The following is a 12,372-nucleotide window of genomic DNA, read 5'->3' as shown; positions in this document are numbered from 1 at the left end:
CGTGATACAAGAAAATACTTCTAGAGAAAAAAAAAATGCCTAAATAGTGTGGGTTTATTGTTTGGGTTTTTATGAGTTGAGCTTTGCTGCTGCAGATTTCAAAAGGTAGCCTTAAACAAAGACATTTGGGATTCAAAAACATTTTCCTCTTAACCAAAATGCTTGTTGGCAATCACCAAATGCACTCTAAAGAACTGCATAATGCACTGTCTAGTGCATAGACACTCTTAATGAACCACCAGTTGAGAAACCAGAAGGTCTGGAGCCTGGCTGCACTGCTGGGACAGTGACACTCTTCAGGATTTCTACAGCCCTCACCCAGCCCTGCGTGGGATCTTGCACAGGAGCAAAGTGGGAGCTGCAACACTGCTCTCCCCTAGTGCATGGACTGAAAAGATGACACCTCTCTACGTAGTCATTGTTGGTGATTTGGGGCTGAAAGTGCATATTTCATAAGTGACAGGACTACAGGAAATAGCCTTCGGTTGTGTCAAGAGATGTTCAGGTTGGATATTAGGAAAAAAAATTCTTCCCTGAAAGGATTCTCAGGCACTGGACCAGGCTGCCTAGGGAGGTGGTGGTGTCAGCATCCCTCGAAGTACTTAAAAGAGACGTGGATGTGGTGCTAAGGGAGATGCTTTAGAGGTAGTGCTTTATGAGCTCTACCCAAGTGGCTGGACTTAATAATCTCAAAGTCCACTTTCAATTTCAACATATCTGTGGTACTATGATGTAATGATTCCATGATATTCCTCCAGAGCCAGGAAAATAAATCTTATCAGGAGTGACTGAGGGAGACAGAGCTGTTTAGTTTGAAGAGGAGGAGGCTGAGGGGAGACCTCATGGCTGTCTACAGCTACCCAAAAGGAGGTTATGGAGAGGCTGTAGCTGGTCTCTTCTCACAGGTAAATGGCGATAGAAGAGGGAATGGCCTCAAGTTGTGACTGGATATGTTTAGACTGGACATTAGGAAACATTTTTTCCCAGCACGAGTGGTCAGGCTTTGGAATGTGGCTGCCCAGGGAGGTGGTGGAGTCACCAGCCCTGGATGTATTTAAAAGTCATTTGGATGTGGTGCTTGAGAATATGGATTAAGGGTGAACTTTGTAGAGTAGGGATAACGGTTGGACTCAATGATCCTGAAGAGTCTTTTCCAACCTGAATGTTTCTATGATTCTCCCTCCCTTCACAGGCATGGGTGGGGTCCCCAGGCTGCCTGCAGCCCAGTAGCTCAGCACAGCCCAGCATCTCCACACTGGCTCCCAGCAATCATCTTCCATGAACGCAAATTGCTACTTTCAGCCCCAGGAAAGAGTGGCCAACTTGCCACGTTGACGAGCTTGGCATAACCAGCTCTGCCTTCTCCTTCCTGCTAACTCAGAGCGCCTTCCCCGAACCGCACAGACAGTCTGCAGGATCTCTAGGCAACGCTCTGCGCCTTTTGCCAGCCTGTATATTTGTGCTCTCCCTTTTAAAACTTCTTCTCTTTCCATTGGGTCAGGACTCTTCCCTTCTGCCCACGTTTCTCCCTGCACCACTTCAAATGAGACAAAGTTCAGGCAAAGAGGGGAGTCCGTGCTTGCGGCAGGACCATTGTGCATTAAGCGAGTTTATTTTGGTAGTGCTGTGTTCTGTCTCTAGTCACTGTCTTTTTTACACATAATCAAAACATGAAGATTTATTATAGGCAGCACTAAAAATATGGCTCGAAGAGAACAAAAATCAAACCACAAACTTGCTTTACAGCTGTGGCCTTAGGAATGCAACTGGATTCAGTCTGCAATGGGGAGTGGCAACGCTGTCAGGTTTCAACTGTGACTTATCTGCTTAGGCTCTCAAATGCAAGTTCTCTGGCTCCCAGCATAGTCCCTAGAGGAAAAAGAGACTTACAGGATGTCTCACAGACCACCACATCTACAGGTTGGTCTCTCGCAGTAGGTTAGCTGTCATCATCTCTGGGTTGCCAGATTTTTTCGTTATAAGACTCCAGACTCCATGTGTATTTCGTAAAAATTTGATGTCTGGAATCAAGAAGCTAATGAAGAAAGCCTCCCAAAACTCTCTAAGGTTCCATTTTTGCTTCTTAATTTTAACTATGCTGTTGCCTTGATGGTTGGGGGTAAAATCCTCCACCTTGAAGAACAGAAGCTCCTAGTCAGATAACGCATGAGAATAAAAACAGAGGGGGGAAATGCTATGTGAATTATTTTTGTTAGCTAACAATGCCTTTAGAATTCATCTCATGATACTCTGAATATATGAAACTGGGCAGCATGAATGAGGCTCACTATTACTATACCTGCTATCACAGATAAATCACCTTTAGCAAAGCCAAGACTATAGGGTCTCCTATTTTTTTTAGCTACAAATCTTATACTCAAAAGTCTGAACAAATGAAATGTCTGAAAATCAGGGAACTGCTGAAGAAAGTCCAACAGGGAGGTTACAAAGATGATGAGGGGACTGGAGCATCTTTCTTAAAAGTAGAGGTTGAGATACTTGGGGGTCTTTAGCTTGGAAAAGAGAAGACTGAGAGGAGATTGTGTCAATGCATATAAATTTCTAAAGGGTGGGTGGAGGTCATGAGGATGGGGCTGGGGTCTTGTCAGTGGCACCTAGTGATAGGACAAGGGGCAACAGGCACAGAACACAGGAAGTTTCACTTAGGCTTAAGGAGAAACTTCCTTACTTTGAGGGTAGCAAAGCACTGGAGCAGGCTGTTCAGAGGTGTTGTGGAGTTTCCTTCTCTATAGACTTTCAAAAACCCACCTGGGCACATTCCTGTGCAACCTGCTCTGGACGAAGCTGCTTTAGCAAAGAGGTTGGACTAGATGATTTGCAGAGGTCCCTTCCAATCCCTACTGTTCTGTAATTCTGCAAAGAATACTTTTCAAAACTGAGTCAAAGACAACTAGCTGTCTGTCAACCATGCATTGCATACACAAGGATCCTGGGAAAACATTTCTCCCCAAAGTAAGGCAGCTTGTGATAAGCACTGCAGGCTGACAGTGAGGACATTCTCTGCATTCAAGACTCAGAGATGGCATACAACCCAAGAGATGTGCCTCTCATTTTCACACTGACTCCCTGTATATTTGAGCTCCTTACCGATCCCTATAGGTCACCTGGAAGCCATCCTAGTGCAGCCTGGAAAGCTCAGTAAGCTGATCTTAAGTAGGAGTCAAGCACACATATTCTTCAGTGATCAGCAAATGAACTGTATGTCTATATTACACGCTGGAAATCACTGCAGCTCTCCTGCCACCTCACAGTCAATCAGCATAAGCTGCACAGCTAATTAATTTATCCCTAACTTACAGCAACAGGAAGATCTGAATGAAGCTTGATGGGACTTTCAGCACCTAGTCAGTAACACGCACTGGGCTGCTGGAGTGTTCCAGCTTGGATGGTTTTCTTAGATGAGCCTCTCTTTATTAGTTTGTTAGCTTGAAATGGTGGTGATGAAAAATGAAAAATCAAAAAGAGGAAGGTGCTGACATTCCTAAACACATGTGGTGTTCAATCAACCAAAGCGTTCCGAAGGTGGCAGATTTTCTCACCGCCTGCAGCTTAGGGATTTGTGGATCTCGAATAAAAGAGAGCAAAAGTTCCAAACGAAACTTGTGCATTTATGAATGAGAACAGAAACAACTCCCAGAATTCAGTTTGTATATTGTGGTCATCCATTCACATCGTGCATGCCCAGAAAGCAAGTACAGCAGAAAATTACATGGCTAGAGCAGGGATGCAATAGTCTTGGTCAGCCTTATGCAATAAATCAAGTTTTATCTCCTGTTCTTTTGTCTTGTGTTCTGCAACTGTGCCAAAACATTACACCCTAAAATGTTACACCCTAAAAAGAAAATATTCCATTAGGGTAAAAGGCTGAAACCAAAGAGAAGCAAGGTTCATAGTTATTTGGAGCTTTTATTCACAGATGTGCCAGCCTTGTGTTTCACTGCACTTGCTCCCTTTGATAGAATATATGTGCTCAAAGAGGCAGTTTTCAGATACATACAGTATGCACTTCCAATTTTTAATAACTTTTCCAGTCCTTTCAGAAAATTCTGGTCTGGCTTTTTATGGTTTCTCCCCAAAGAAGATAGTAAAATGTTCATGAATTTGGCATGGGGTATTCCAAGCGGCCACGCATTCTGCTTGACATATGTAATACCAGCACCATCCTTCCTGGTTTTAAACTCTGGAGGGAGACATAGGCTCCACAAAACACAGGAGAAAATCCTGACTGGTTTAGATTATAGGTTTCAGTCTTAATTTTGCTTCTTTGATTTGTCATGGCCAGCATAAATATATGAAACTCATTATACAAGCTGGCCTTCTACTTCTAGATAGCACCGCTTACTTCCTTCAGGAGCTATTTAAACTTGCAGAGACGTTATCCGAAGGGGGTTTACCCCTGCTCTCTCCCTTTCAGGCTCAGATGGGTCTTTAGGTGCAGCTTTAACACAAGAAGGGAAGCTGTGTCTGTTTCCTGTGGGCACACATGTGCAGGGTGAGATGGCTGCAGGCTCCACAGTGTGAGTGAAGGTGCATCCGCTGCTTTGCTCGCTGACCTTTCCACAGGATGACAGAGCTGTTCAGCCCAACAATGTGCAGCAAAAAAATAGCTGCTGCAATTTCCCTCTCTCCTTCACCAGACACACTGCAGCAGTGCCCCCCAGTCTGGTCCCTCACTTCTTAAAGCCTTCAACTGGCATAGTGTAGACAAGAAATCCCAAGGATTCCTGTCATCTTGAGGAAAGGTCTCAGAACAACTTGATGGTGTAAGAGATCCTTCTTTTACAATATAGAGGCCTGAAGTTTGGACATGGGCATAACATGTCAATGTCTGCTTTTTATGAGAGGATCTAACATCCATGGAAGATTCCAACATATCTTTCTGTAACTGTATATCCCCATTTTCACAGAGAATGAAGAGGGGCGCAAGAAAGGTCCTGGGCATCCAGCCCACAGGCTGCACAGTAAATATATCACCACTTTTATGCTCCACTGGTGACTGTTGAGTTGCCCTAACTACAGATTAGCAATGAGACATTACCTTCTGAGATATTTTTGTTGTTGCTGTTAATAATAAAGACAGGCAGCATTGTCCTAAAGAATAAGCTTAGTCTTGTAATGAATTTCCACTGAACTCCACTATTGCTGGGGTGAAGAATCTACTAACATTAACATAAGGCATGTCTGGAGACTGTCTACACCAACCTGCTCAAAGAAGAATCAACTACAGCAGGTTATGCAGGACCATGCAGAGTCAGGTTTTGAAAAGCTCCAAGGATGGAGATGTCATCACCTCAGGAAACAAACAGAACAAAGCAAATCCAATGAAACAAACCAACCAACCAAAAAAAACAAACCAACAAACAAAGGGAAAAAAAACAGGGCAAGAAAAAAACTTTACCTAACATTTAACCAATTTTCTGTGTTTCAGTCTGTGCCCATTGCCTTTTGTCATGGAATCATAAAATCATAGAATCACCCAGGTTGGAAGAGACCTCCAAGATTATCCAGTCACACCTAGCACTCAGCCCTATCCAATCAAACAGACCATGGCACTAAGTGCCTCATCCAGGCTTTTTCTGAACACCTCCAGGGACGGTGCCTCCACCACCTCCCTGGGCAGCCCATTCCAATGCCAATCACTCTCTCTGTGAAGAACTTCCTCCTAACATCCAGCCTATACCTCCCCCGGCACAACTTGATGCTGTGTCCCCTTGTTCTGTTGCTGGTTGCCTGGCAGAAGAGACGAACCCCCACCTACCTTCAGGTAGGTGTAGTCAGCAAAAAGATCACCTCTGAGCCTCCTCTTCTCCAGGCTAAACAATTCACATGATTCAAAAGAGCTCAGCCCTAGTTTCTTTTCCTTTCCAGGCTGAATGGTCTCAACTCTCATTCTCTCCTCATACAAGAGATACTCCATTTTCCTCAGTCATCTTTGTGACCCTCCTGTGGATTCACTCCAGTATATTTGTGTCTTTATCAAATAGAAGAGCCCAAAAGTAGTCCACTGTTTTGAAAAGCAACTGAGTTGATGCCCTATTACACCTACATACCAGATTTCAGTCTCTATGGAGTCCACGTGTGTTAAAGGCAGAATAAAACACAACAGAAGATGCATCTGGAGAAGTAGAAATTCACTGGCACTTGCTAAAGTAGGTCCTTGTTCTTCCAATCCCCTCCAAAACACAAGATTATTCTGACTGGTGTAACAGACCTAAATCACTCTTTGCTCTTCTTCCTTTTATTCTCCAAGTGTGTTGTCCTGTAGGTTGGTATTGCTATGGGAGATTTCAAAGTATACTCATTGCACCTTATATTGGTGTAGTATTCTGCAACTCAGCTGTTGCAGAATCACAGTATCATGTCATGGTTTGGCCTTGAAGAGACCTCCAAAGGTCATCTAGTCCAACCTCCTTGCAGTGAGCAAGGACAACCTCCACCAGATGATGTTGCCCAGAGCCCTGTTGAGCTTAACTTTGAATACCTCCATGGTTGAGGGTCTCAACTGGCTCCCTGGGCAACCTGTTCCTGTGTTCCACTACCCTCATGGTAAGGAACTTCCTTCAATTGTCCACTCTAAATCTACTTTCCATTAATTTACAACCATTGTCCCTTGACCTATCACTACAGGCCTTTGTAAACAGTCCCCCTTCAGCCTTTTGTAGGCCCCTTTCTGATACTGGAAGGCCACCATTAGGTCTCCCTGGAGCCTTCTCATCCCCAGGCTGAATAACCTCAGCTCCATAGTCCAGACATAATAAAACAAATTGGAAAGGAAAAAATGAATCTTGGCTTTATTATTGAACAACTCTTGGCTATTTGGGTAGTGTAGTTTTGAATTATTGTTTTTTTTTCCTTTAGTGTTTACATTTCTAGAGTATATTTAGCTTCTTTTCTCATTACACACTGTTGGAATGAATTTCCAGTCCAATAATGAGGGGCTCCAGGTCTAGAGTTAAAGTTTATAAGAATCATGGATTCATAGAATTATTTCAGTGTGGCCATTAAACCATGTCCCCAGGTGCCATGTCCACACATTTCTTGAACGTCTCCAGGGACAGTGACTCCACTGCCTCTCCCTGGGGAAGCTATTCCAGTGCTTGACCACTCTTTCTGTAATGAACTTTTTCTGAACATCCAACCTAAACCTTCCTTGACATAATTTTTGCCCATTTCCTCTCATCCTATCACCTGATACTAGGTCGAAGACGCTGACCACCAGCTCACTCCAACCTCCTTTCAGGGAGCTGCAGAGAGCAATGTGGTCTCTCCTCAGCCTCCCCTTGTCCAGACTAAACAAGCCCAGTTCACTCAGCTGCTCCTCAGAAGACCTATTCTGCAGAACCTTCACCAGCTTTGTTGTGCTTCTCTGGACATGCTCCAGCACCTTAACATCTTTTCTGTAGTGAGAACCCAAAACTGAACCCAGTATTTGGGGTGCAGCTACACCAGTGCTGAGTGCAGAGGTATGATCACCTCCCTGCTCCCACTGGCCACACTATTACTGACCCAGGCCAGGATGCTGTTAGCCTTCTTGGCCACCTGAGTACACTGTTGGCTCCTGTTAAAACAGCTGTCAAACAGCACCCCCAGGTCTTTCTCTGACTGTCCTTTTCCCTAGCCTTTCCAGTTTCTTCACTGTGGACTCAGAGTTATTAATATCAAGCACTCACATCATCAAGACAAGAATGATTTAACATTAAACACCAGAGACTCAGCTGATTTTCAACTCAAGATGAATGCTGTGTTTTCAGTAAAACAGAACAGTATCTTGCCATCCCTTGCTGACTTTTTTCCATTCTCTCCACCAGAGGATGGGATAACTGGAGGAACTGCCATGAGCTTACTCTGTTATCCTGAGTGAGGAGATCAGGAGCCTCTATCAGAAGCACAATCTAAGCACAATTCATCCTTACTTTTCACACCACTATATCCAAAATAGTGAATTCATAGACTCCTGTCTTCTTTGTTATTCAACTGGGAATGATCCCAGCCTAGGTATTTCCACTTACAGAATTCTTCCAGATCAACAAACAGATCCCCCTTTGCATACCTATTCAGGGACCAAGTCAAATGGTTCTCAGAAACAACAAATATACAATTCAGAGTTCATCTACTTGACAATCTCTCTGTCTTGCTGAGCACACAATACACATTTCGACCTGTTAAAATGTCATTCATATAGCCAGGGAAAAAAAAACTGAGCTGACAGAAATTATTCTGGCCTCCTAATCGGGATTTAGAAGTCACCATGAATGCTCAAATCCAAGATTTGCTGGGAAACTCTGATAGCTAAAGTAATCTGTTGCTAAATAAACATCTGAACTGCAAGAAGGTGTAGAGGGAAAGAATGCAACAGGCACCAGTACAGGCTAGAGGCTGTTCTGATGGAAAGCAGCTCTGTGGAGAAAGACCTTGGAGTCCTGGTGGACAGCAAGTTCTGCACGGGCCAGCAATGTGCCCCTGCGGCCAATGGCATCCTGGGGGGCATCAGGAAAAGTGTGGCCAGCAGGTCTAAGGAGCTTCTTTCCCCCCCTCTACTCTGCCCTAGTGAGATCACATCTGGAACATTGTGTCCAATTTTGGACTTCCCAGTTCAGGAGAGGCAGGGACCTGCTGGAAAGAGTCCAGTGGAGAGCCACAAGGATGACTGGGGGGAGTTGAGCATCTCCCCTACAAAGAGACTGAGAGCCCTGGGGCTGTTTAGTCTGGAGAAGAGAAGACTAAGAGGAGATCTGATCAATGTGTACAAATACCTTGAGGGGTGGGTGTCAAGTGGATGTGGCCAATCTCTTCTCAGTGGTCAGCAGCAGTAAGCCAAGGAGCAACAGCTACAAACAGGAACATAGAGGATTTCACCTGAACATGAGGAGAAACTTCTTTACAGTAAGGGTGATGGAGCCCTGGAACAGGCTGCCCAGAGAGGTTGTGGAGTCTCCTTCTCTGCAGACTTTCAAAATCTGCCTAGATGCATTCCTATGTGAACTACCCTGCTTGGCAGGGAGATTGGATGATCTCTGGAGGTCCCTTCTAACCTCTAAAGTTCTGTGATCCTTGAATATGGTGCAGGACCTGTGCTACAGATAACATTTGGTGCTGATACTTTGGAAGGATGTTGAAAAATTGGAGAGAATTTCAAGTCAGAGGAATGAATTACAAAAATGGAAAATAAGCCTTGAAGTGAGAGACTTCTGGTGCTCAATCTGTTAGCTTAATGAACAAAAGGTTAAAGGATAATTTATTAGTCTATAAGTGTCTATTATCAAAGGGAATGGAAATTGATAATTGATGACTCTTCAATCTAGCTGACAAAGGCTTAACAAGATTCAATGGCTTGAAGTTCAAATTAGACAAATTAAGGTCCAGAATATGGAGCACTTACATTAGTTTTTTTCTTTATAGAGAAGACAACTGATTAAAGGTTGCAATAGATGCTCCACCACTGGAAACTTTTACATCAAAGTCATGTCAACAAAGTCATAAAAGGTGCCTGGAAGTAAGTCACCACTGTTGGACTTGGAGAAAGCTTGTGGGGAAGTTGCTTGAGTGATGCTGCACAGGCCATTAGCTCGCCAAAGGTCCCTTCTATTGTAAAATCTCAGTAATTGTTCTACTGCATCAGAGTTACGTAGACCACATTTTTTTTCTTCTCTGAACATATAATCCTGTAACACAGCACAACAAGTGTTATAAGACTTCTTTCACCACCAGCCAAAAGAGTAGTGGAAGAACAAAGGTGAGGAGTTATACTTGCAGAAGCAGCCAGAGGAGAGTGAAGGAGCATGGTACACATCACCGCGGTTGCTAAACGTTGTTATTGAATGGCTACAAAGCAGAAGAAATTAGACAGCAAAGTTCAAGATCTTCTTTGTGTAGCCCTCCTGATGCTAGACCTTGAGAGTGAAATAGTCACTACATTTCCTTACAGCCTACCTTTCCTAGGAAAACACATTTTGAGTGCACTGCAGTATTCCACAATGGGATTAAGTATTACCGGCAGACAATAGCACTCAAAACATTAGCTGCATCAAGCCCTATGATGAATGAAAGAGTTGTTAGTCGGCTGTGCATCTTTTAACAGCAGCACGTGGAAATGGAAAGGGGGGGGAGGAAAGGAAAGGAAAAGGGGAAGAAAGGGAATGAGGGGAAAGGAGAGGGAAGGGGGGGGGAAAGGAGAGGGAAGGGGGGGGAAAGGAGAGGGAAGGGAGGGGAAAGGAGAGGGAAGGGGGGGAAAGGAGAGGGAGGGGGGGAAAGGAGGGGGAAGGGAAAGAGAAAGGGGAGAAGGGAGAAGGGGGGAGAAGGGGAGGGAAGGGGGGGAGAAGGGGAGGGAAGGGGGGAGAAGGGGAGGGAAGGGGGAGGGGGAAAGGGGAAAGGGGAAAGGGGAAAGGGGAAAGGGGAAAGGGGAAAGGGGAAAGGGGAAAGGGGAAAGGGGAAAGGGGAAAGGGGAAAGGGGAAAGGGGAAAGGGGAAAGGGGAAAGGGGAAAGGGGAAAGGGGAAAGGGGAAAGGGGAAAGGGGAAGGGGAAAGGGGAAGGGGAAAGGGGAAGGGGAAAGGGGAAGGGGAAGGGGAAGGGGAAGGGGAAGGGGAAAGGGGAAGGGGAAAGGGAAGGGGAAAGGGAAAGGAAGGGAAGGGAAGGGGAAAGGGAAGGGGAAAGGGAAGGGGAAAGGGGAAGGGGAAAGGGAAGGGGAAAGGGGAAGGGGAAAGGGAAGGGGAAAGGGAAATAAAATCCTTATGCTCTTTTGATAGGAGGGAAAAAATATCCCTAGAAGTAAATATACCTCACCTAGATAGAAAACATACATGAAGAATGGTTACAAGAAGATTATTTACATTCTTTAGCCATTAGGGATAAAGAGGATGCTTACTGACCCATCCTTCTCAACAACAAATTGAAAATCCTCTGTGATAAAATCGCTCTGCATTGTGATTTCCAGTTCTGTCAGATACTCCAGTAAAAATGTCCTTCACTTAGCATATCTATCTACTCAGTGACGGATTTGTGGTCTTTGCAATTTAGATACTCAGCCTCTCTTTCAGCTCCACATGTCTATTACATTTGCTACAAATTGTATTAAGTAAACATGCGCTTGGTTAGGGAGAGCAGAACTGCAGCCCGGAGAGGCAGGGAGAGTCAAGGCAGATTGTGCTTCTCTGCCCAAACATTTCAAATGAAGGCTGGTGGAGTTGAACTTGGAGCTGCTCAGCCTGGGATTTGCTCCTGGTGAGTTCCACTGCTGCTGCTTTAAGTGGCTCTGAAGTCAAGCTGACCTTACTAACTCAAAGTTACAAGGGTACAGGAGAGGTGACTCCATTGCCTTGGCAAGAGAACTGCAGAATATACACATCTTAGGTTCACAGAGTTCTGCCATAGCACCTCAGGAAAGGAGACCAAACGGTTTGGAGAACCTGTTACAGTAGAAATAACACTGAATCATAGAATTATTTTGGTTGGAAAAGTCCCTTCAGATCAAACCCAATCATTATTCAACTCCACCAAGTCTGGTACTAAACTTCAGTCTCTCAGCACCACATCTTAGCGACTTTAAAATGCTTCCAGGGATGGGGACTCAACCACCTCCCCGGGAATCCTGTTTCGGTGTTTGAGAACCCTTTCAGTGAAGATACTTCTTCTAATCTCCAATCTAAAGCTCCCTTGGGGCAATTTGAGGCTATTTCCTCTCATCCTATCACTTGTTACTAGGGAGAAGAGACTGATCGCCCACATAAAATTTTGATACAGAGGGATAAGAGCAGGGAGGATTTAGGTATCTACCCAGAAACAACTCAGAAACTTCAGCAAGCACAATTCTGAGCTTATTTTACACTATATTCTCTGAGAGACACAGAAAACACATCCTATGTGATAGGTCATTCTGCTAGAGCCCCTGCTCAAAGATTCCTTCCCCTTTTTTGCCTTTCAAGGCATAATCATTTAGCTTGTTTCTCAGAGTAAACACCTTGGGAAGACAAATCTGTGAGTCAAATCTGTACATTTAGGAAGTACATGAGAGGTAAATTTCTTCTGACCAATGCTTAGTATATTATCCTATCCAACAAGGACCAAACTGTAGATCATGTGAAGCAGATCAACTTCACAGAATCACAGAATGGTTCAGGTTGGAAGAGACCTCAAAGACCATCTAGTTCCATAGGCAGGGACACCTCTGTCATCTTTGCCAAGGAAGAGGAAAAAAAGAAAAAAAGGAAGAAAAGTGAAAAAGGAAGAGGTTAATACATTTAATTTCTCCTGTAGGAAATTATAACTTGTAAGCATAAAGCCAGCCTATATGCTGTCAACATTTACACAGACTCTGAGGTCACTTGGGAAACTTGATGGATAAAGCACATGTGCCAC

At 44.4% G+C, this 12,372-nt stretch overlaps 1 long non-coding RNA gene across 4 annotated transcripts in view; it reads right to left on the bottom strand.

The window, feature by feature from the left end:
• Positions 1–12,372, bottom strand: part of LOC135176828 (uncharacterized) — a 269,659-nt gene that overhangs the window by 59,576 nt on the left and 197,711 nt on the right. The window contains exon 4 of one of the 4 annotated variants that reach the window (XR_010302838.1): positions 10,742–11,423. The exons of the other annotated variants lie outside the window; for them this stretch is intronic. This is a non-coding gene — a long non-coding RNA (uncharacterized LOC135176828). Of the gene's footprint in view, positions 1–10,741; positions 11,424–12,372 lie in introns of those variants that run through there. 4 annotated transcript variants of the gene reach the window in all.

This window comes from Pogoniulus pusillus, chromosome 7 (genome assembly GCF_015220805.1).
Source record: "Pogoniulus pusillus isolate bPogPus1 chromosome 7, bPogPus1.pri, whole genome shotgun sequence".
Lineage (NCBI taxonomy): Eukaryota > Metazoa > Chordata > Aves > Piciformes > Lybiidae > Pogoniulus > Pogoniulus pusillus.
Note: the sequence above shows the minus strand (reverse complement) of the source record. Positions and strands in the feature narration are given on the sequence as shown.